The sequence below is a fragment of the Alligator mississippiensis genome, unplaced genomic scaffold (assembly GCF_030867095.1).
Source record: "Alligator mississippiensis isolate rAllMis1 unplaced genomic scaffold, rAllMis1 scaffold_37, whole genome shotgun sequence".
Classification (NCBI taxonomy): Eukaryota; Metazoa; Chordata; order Crocodylia; family Alligatoridae; genus Alligator; species Alligator mississippiensis.
The window spans coordinates 82,501-90,000 of NW_026775301.1; positions in this window are offsets into that span (position 1 = coordinate 82,501).

A 7,500-nucleotide genomic window follows, 5' to 3' on the forward strand; every position below is an offset into this window, starting at 1 on the left:
TCCATGGGGTTGACCTGGGGAGCGAAAATCCCCATAGGCATACGTGGGGTTGACCTGGTGCCCGCCCCCCCCACGGAAGTCCGTATGAGGTTTTTGAAACGGGCCTTGCCCGGGCCTTCGATCCAGGAGGGCGGACACTTTCGGCGGTTCGTCCCGGTGGCTGGGCCGGGTGCCGCATCTACAATATAGCCAAGAAACGTTCGCGGAGATTTTCGAGAACACGTTTTTAAGGACCCTCAATGCCCATGTTCGGTTCCAGAAAGCCGGTCAGAGGGATCTTCGGGGCAGAACCCTGCCGTGCTGAGGGGCCAAACCCGAGTTTGGAGCCAGGTCAACGGGGAAAACCGGAAAAGGGCCGGAGAAGGCGGTCAGGCCGGGCGAGAGTTCCAGGAGCTCGGCCACAATTCCGATCTCGTCCCGGTCAAGGGCTCCGTGGAAGGGCAGCCCGGGGGGCGGGTCCAAGGGCCCCGGCAGGGACCCGGGCCTCCGGGGTCGGAGCCGAGGCACCCCGCCGAGGGGTGGTCGTCCCGGGCCAAGGCGGCGGGAGCCCGGGCAGGACTCCGCGGGGCAGGCCGGGCGGGAGTTCCAGGAGCCCGGCCGCGATTCCGACTTCTCCCCGGTGCCCTGCCCGGAGGCCGGGCAGGTCCGGGGGCCTTCGGCGCGGGCGGCGGGATGCTCCCGCGGGGGAGACGAGCCGTGCTGGGCCCCGGGAGGGAGGCCCGGGGTCGACCTGGCGCCGGGGCTCCGGCCCTGGAAGTCCCGATGAGGTTTTTCAAACGGGCCGTGCCCGGGCCTTCGCTCCAGGAGGGCGGACACTTTCGGCGGTTGCCCCCGGTGGCTGGGCCGGGTGCCGCATCTACAATATTGCCAGGAAAGGTCCGCGGAGATTTTCGGGGACACGCTTTTCGGGACCCTAGTTGCCCATCTTGGGTTCCAGGAGGTCGGGCAGGGGTACCTCCGGGACCGGACCGTGCTGCAGGAGGGGGTCAACCCCGGGTTTGGCTCCATGTCGACTGGAGCTCCGGCCCAGGGGCGGGCCGGGCGAGAGTTCCAGGAACCCGGCCGCGATTCCGGCTTCTCCCCGGTGCCCTGCCCGGAGGCCGGGCAGGTCCGGGGGCCTTCGGCGCGGGCGGCGGGCTGCTCCCGCGGGGGAGACGAGCCTCTCTGGGGCCCGGGAGGTTGGCCCTGGGTCGACCTGGCGCCGGGGCTCGGGCTCCGGAAGTCCGTATGAGGTTTTTCAAACGGGCCGTGCCCGGGCCTTCGCTCCAGGAGGGCGGACACTTTCGGCGGTTCGTCCCGGTGGCTGGGCCGGGTGCCGCATCTACAATATTGCCGAGAAAGGTCCGCGGAGATTTTCGGGGACACGGTTTCCGGGACCCTAGATGCCCATCTTGGGTTCCAGGAGCTCGGACGGAGGAACCTCCGGGGCCGGACCGTGCTGCAGGAGGGGTTCAACCGCGAGTTTGGCTCCATGTCGACTGGAGCTCCGGCCCAGGGGCGGGCCGAGCGGCTTGGCCGGGCGAGAGTTCCAGGAGCCCGGCCGCGATTCCGGCTTCTCCCCGGTGCCCTGCCCGGAGGCCGGGCGGGTCCGGGGGCCTTCGGCGCGGGCAGCGGGCTGCTCCCGCGGGGGAGACGAGCCGCCCTAACGCCCGGGAGGGAGGCCCGGGGTCGACCTGGCTCCCGAGCTCCGGCCCTGGAAGTCCGTATGAGGATTTTCAAACGGGCCGTGCCCGGGCCTTCGCTCCAGGAGGCCGGACACTTTCGGCGGTTGCTCCCGGCGGCTGGGCCGGGTGCCGCATCTACAATATTGCCAGGAAAGGTCCGCGGAGATTTTCGGGGACACGGGTTTCGGGACCCTAGATGCCCATCTTGGGTTCCAGGAGCTCGGACGGAGGAACCTCCGGGGCCGGACCGTGCTGCAGGAGAGGTTCAACCGCGAGTTTGGCTCCATGTCGACTGGAGCTCCGGCCCAGGGGCGGGCCGAGCGGCTTGGCCGGGCGAGAGTTCCAGGAGCCCGGCCGCGATTCCGGCTTCTCCCCGGTGCCCTGCCCGGAGGCCGGGCAGGTCCGGGGGCCTTCGGCGAGGGCGGCGGGCTGCTCCCGCGGGGGAGACGAGCCGTGCTGGGCCCCGGGAGGGAGGCCCGCGGTCGACCTGGCGCCGGGGCTCCGGCCCTGGAAGTCCGTATGAGGTTTTTCAAACGGGCCTTGCCCGGGCCTTCGCTCCAGGAGGCCGGACACTTTCGGCGGTTCGTCCCGGTGGCTGGGCCGGGTGCCGCATCTGCAATATTGCCAGGAAAGGTTCGCGGAGATTTTCGAGGACACGGGTTTCGGGACCCTAGATGCCCATCTTGGGTTCCAGGAGCTCGGACGGAGGAACCTCCGGGGCCGGACCGTGCTGCAGGCGAGGGTCAACCCCGAGTTTGGCTCCATGTCGACTGGCGCTCCGGCCCGGGGGGCGGGCCGGGCGGGCAGGCCGGGCGAGAGTTCCAGGAACCCGGCCGCGATTCCGGCTTCGACCCGGTCGACTGCACGGCGGGCGTGCAGGCCGGGGGGCGACTCGCAGGGGCCCTTCCAGGCTGCGGGGCCCAGCGGTTGGAGCCCGGCTACCCCGGCGAGGGGCGGAAGAACCTGCACGGCGCGGCGGGAGAACCCGGCATGCTTCCGCGGGGCAGGCCGGGCAGGAGTTCCAGGAGCCCGGCCACGATTCCTACTTCTCCCCGGTGCCCTGCCCGGAGGCCGGGCGGGCCCGGGGGCCTTCGCCGCGGGCGGCGGGCGGCTTCCGCGGCGGAGACGAGCCTCTCTGGGGCCCGGGAGGTCGGCCCTGGGTCGACCTGGCGCCGGGGCTCGGGCTCCGGAAGTCCGTATGAGGTTTTTGAAACGGGCCTTGCCCGGGCCTTCGCTCCAGGAGGGCGGACACTTTCGGCGGTTGCCCCCGGTGGCTGGGCCGGGTGCCGCATCTACAATATTGCCAGGAAAGGTTCGCGGAGATTTTCGGGGACACGGATTTCGGGACCCTAGATGCCCATCTTGGGTTCCAGGAGGTCGGACGGAGGAACCTCCGGGGCCGGACCGTGCTGCAGGAGGGGGTCAAAACCGAGTTTGGCTCCAAGTCGACTGGCGCTCCGGCCCGGGGGGCGGGCCGGGCGGGCAGGCCGGGCGAGAGTTCCAGGAACCCGGCCGCGATTCCGGCTTCGACCCGGTCGACTGCACGGCGGGCGTGCAGGCCGGGGGGCGACTCGCAGGGGCCCTTCCAGGCTGCGGGGCCCAGCGGTTGGAGCCCGGCTACCCCGGCGAGGGGCGGAAGAACCTGCACGGCGCGGCGGGAGAACCCGGCATGCTTCCGCGGGGCAGGCCGGGCAGGAGTTCCAGGAGCCCGGCCACGATTCCTACTTCTCCCCGGTGCCCTGCCCGGAGGCCGGGCGGGCCCGGGGGCCTTCGGCGCGGGCGGCGGGCGGCTTCCGCGGCGGAGACGAGCCTCTCTGGGGCCCGGGAGGTCGGCCCTGGGTCGACCTGGCGCCGGGGCTCGGGCTCCGGAAGTCCGTATGAGGTTTTTGAAACGGGCCTTGCCCGGGCCTTCGCTCCAGGAGGGCGGACACTTTCGGCGGTTGCCCCCGGTGGCTGGGCCGGGTGCCGCATCTACAATATTGCCAGGAAAGGTTCGCGGAGATTTTCGGGGACACGGATTTCGGGACCCTGGATGCCCATCTTGGGTTCCAGGAGGTCGGACGGAGGAACCTCCGGGGCCGGACCGTGCTGCAGGAGGGGGTCAAAACCGAGTTTGGCTCCATGTCGACTGGCGCCCCGGCCCGGGGGGCGGGCCGGGCGGGCAGGCCGGGCGAGAGTTCCAGGAACCCGGCCGCGATTCCGGCTTCGACCCGGTCGACTGCACGGCGGGCGTGCAGGCCGGCGGCGACTCGCAGGGCCCCTTCCACGCTGCGGGGCCCAGCGGTTGGAGCCCGGCTACCCCGGCGAGGGGCGGAAGAACCTGCACGGCGCGGCGGGAGAACCCGGCATGCTTCCGCGGGGCAGGCCGGGCAGGAGTTCCAGGAGCCCGGCCACGATTCCTACTTCTCCCCGGTGCCCTGCCCGGAGGCCGGGCGGGCCCGGGGGCCTTCGCCGCGGGCGGCGGGCGGCTTCCGCGGCGGAGACGAGCCTCTCTGGGGCCCGGGAGGTCGGCCCTGGGTCGACCTGGCGCCGGGGCTCGGGCTCCGGAAGTCCGTATGAGGTTTTTGAAACGGGCCTTGCCCGGGCCTTCGCTCCAGGAGGGCGGACACTTTCGGCGGTTGCCCCCGGTGGCTGGGCCGGGTGCCGCATCTACAATATTGCCAGGAAAGGTTCGCGGAGATTTTCGGGGACACGGATTTCGGGACCCTAGATGCCCATCTTGGGTTCCAGGAGGTCGGACGGAGGAACCTCCGGGGCCGGACCGTGCTGCAGGAGGGGGTCAAAACCGAGTTTGGCTCCAAGTCGACTGGAGCCCCGGCCCGGGGGGCGGGCCGGGCGGGCAGGCCGGGCGAGAGTTCCAGGAACCCGGCCGCGATTCCGGCTTCGACCCGGTCGACTGCACGGCGGGCGTGCAGGCCGGGGGGCGACTCGCAGGGGCCCTTCCAGGCTGCGGGGCCCAGCGGTTGGAGCCCGGCTACCCCGGCGAGGGGCGGAAGAACCTGCACGGCGCGGCGGGAGAACCCGGCATGCTTCCGCGTGGCAGGCCGGGCAGGAGTTCCAGGAGCCCGGCCACGATTCCTACTTCTCCCCGGTGCCCTGCCCGGAGGCCGGGCGGGCCCGGGGGCCTTCGGCGCGGGCGGCGGGCGGCTTCCGCGGCGGAGACGAGCCTCTCTGGGGCCCGGGAGGTCGGCCCTGGGTCGACCTGGCGCCGGGGCTCGGGCTCCGGAAGTCCGTATGAGGTTTTTGAAACGGGCCTTGCCCGGGCCTTCGCTCCAGGAGGGCGGACACTTTCGGCGGTTGCCCCCGGTGGCTGGGCCGGGTGCCGCATCTACAATATTGCCAGGAAAGGTTCGCGGAGATTTTCGGGGACACGGATTTCGGGACCCTAGATGCCCATCTTGGGTTCCAGGAGGTCGGACGGAGGAACCTCCGGGGCCGGACCGTGCTGCAGGAGGGGGTCAAAACCGAGTTTGGCTCCAAGTCGACTGGAGCCCCGGCCCGGGGGGCGGGCCGGGCGGGCAGGCCGGGCGAGAGTTCCAGGAACCCGGCCGCGATTCCGGCTTCGACCCGGTCGACTGCACGGCGGGCGTGCAGGCCGGGGGGCGACTCGCAGGGGCCCTTCCAGGCTGCGGGGCCCAGCGGTTGGAGCCCGGCTACCCCGGCGAGGGGCGGAAGAACCTGCACGGCGCGGCGGGAGAACCCGGCATGCTTCCGCGTGGCAGGCCGGGCAGGAGTTCCAGGAGCCCGGCCACGATTCCTACTTCTCCCCGGTGCCCTGCCCGGAGGCCGGGCGGGCCCGGGGGCCTTCGGCGCGGGCGGCGGGCGGCTTCCGCGGCGGAGACGAGCCTCTCTGGGGCCCGGGAGGTCGGCCCTGGGTCGACCTGGCGCCGGGGCTCGGGCTCCGGAAGTCCGTATGAGGTTTTTGAAACGGGCCTTGCCCGGGCCTTCGCTCCAGGAGGGCGGACACTTTCGGCGGTTGCCCCCGGTGGCTGGGCCGGGTGCCGCATCTACAATATTGCCAGGAAAGGTTCGCGGAGATTTTCGGGGACACGGATTTCGGGACCCTGGATGCCCATCTTGGGTTCCAGGAGGTCGGACGGAGGAACCTCCGGGGCCGGACCGTGCTGCAGGAGGGGGTCAAAACCGAGTTTGGCTCCATGTCGACTGGCGCCCCGGCCCGGGGGGCGGGCCGGGCGGGCAGGCCGGGCGAGAGTTCCAGGAACCCGGCCGCGATTCCGGCTTCGACCCGGTCGACTGCACGGCGGGCGTGCAGGCCGGCGGCGACTCGCAGGGCCCCTTCCACGCTGCGGGGCCCAGCGGTTGGAGCCCGGCTACCCCGGCGAGGGGCGGAAGAACCTGCACGGCGCGGCGGGAGAACCCGGCATGCTTCCGCGTGGCAGGCCGGGCAGGAGTTCCAGGAGCCCGGCCACGATTCCTACTTCTCCCCGGTGCCCTGCCCGGAGGCCGGGCGGGCCCGGGGGCCTTCGGCGCGGGCGGCGGGCGGCTTCCGCGGCGGAGACGAGCCTCTCTGGGGCCCGGGAGGTCGGCCCTGGGTCGACCTGGCGCCGGGGCTCGGGCTCCGGAAGTCCGTATGAGGTTTTTGAAACGGGCCTTGCCCGGGCCTTCGCTCCAGGAGGGCGGACACTTTCGGCGGTTGCCCCCGGTGGCTGGGCCGGGTGCCGCATCTACAATATTGCCAGGAAAGGTTCGCGGAGATTTTCGGGGACACGGATTTCGGGACCCTGGATGCCCATCTTGGGTTCCAGGAGGTCGGACGGAGGAACCTCCGGGGCCGGACCGTGCTGCAGGAGGGGGTCAAAACCGAGTTTGGCTCCAAGTCGACTGGAGCCCCGGCCCGGGGGGCGGGCCGGGCGGGCAGGCCGGGCGAGAGTTCCAGGAACCCGGCCGCGATTCCGGCTTCGACCCGGTCGACTGCACGGCGGGCGTGCAGGCCGGGGGGCGACTCGCAGGGGCCCTTCCACGCTGCGGGGCCCAGCGGTTGGAGCCCGGCTACCCCGGCGAGGGGCGGAAGAACCTGCACGGCGCGGCGGGAGAACCCGGCATGCTTCCGCGGGGCAGGCCGGGCAGGAGTTCCAGGAGCCCGGCCACGATTCCTACTTCTCCCCGGTGCCCTGCGCGGAGGCCGGGCGGGCCCGGGGGCCTTCGGCGCGGGCATCAGGCGGCTTCCGCGGCGGAGACGTGCCTCTCTGGGGCCCGGGAGGTCGGCCCTGGGTCGACCTGGCGCCCGGGCTCGCGCTCCGGAAGTCCGTATGAGGTTTTTCAAACGGGCCTTGCCCGGGCCTTCGCTCCAGGAGGGCGGACACTTTCGGCGGTTGGCCCCGGTGGCTGGGCCGGGTGCCGCATCTACAATATTGCCAAGAAAGGTTCGCGGAGATTTTGGGGGACTCGGTTTTCAGGACCCTAAATGCCCATGTTCGGTTCCAGAAAGTCGGTCAGAGGAACCTCCGGGGCAAAAGAACCGTGCCGCGCTGCCTTGTCAACCGAGCGTGGAGGCAGCGTGCCCCGATCCGGCGGGCCTGGCCGTGCGAGAGTTCCAGGCTCTGGCCCGCGATTCCGGCTCCCGCCCCCCCCCCCGGTGATGGGCTCGGAGGTCGGGCAGGCAGCGGTGCTTGCTTCCCCAGGAGTGGCGGGGCTCTCCTGACGGGGAACCGGGAGGACCTGGTGTCCGCCGTGGGACTTGGAAAACTTCTGCTCGGTTGCGTTGGGAGCGGTTAACGTGGGAGCTCCGGCCGGGAGCGGCCCGGCGGGCCAGGCCGGGGGAGAGTTCCAGGAGACCGGCCACCGCTCCGGTTTCGCCCCGGTGACCTGCCGCCCT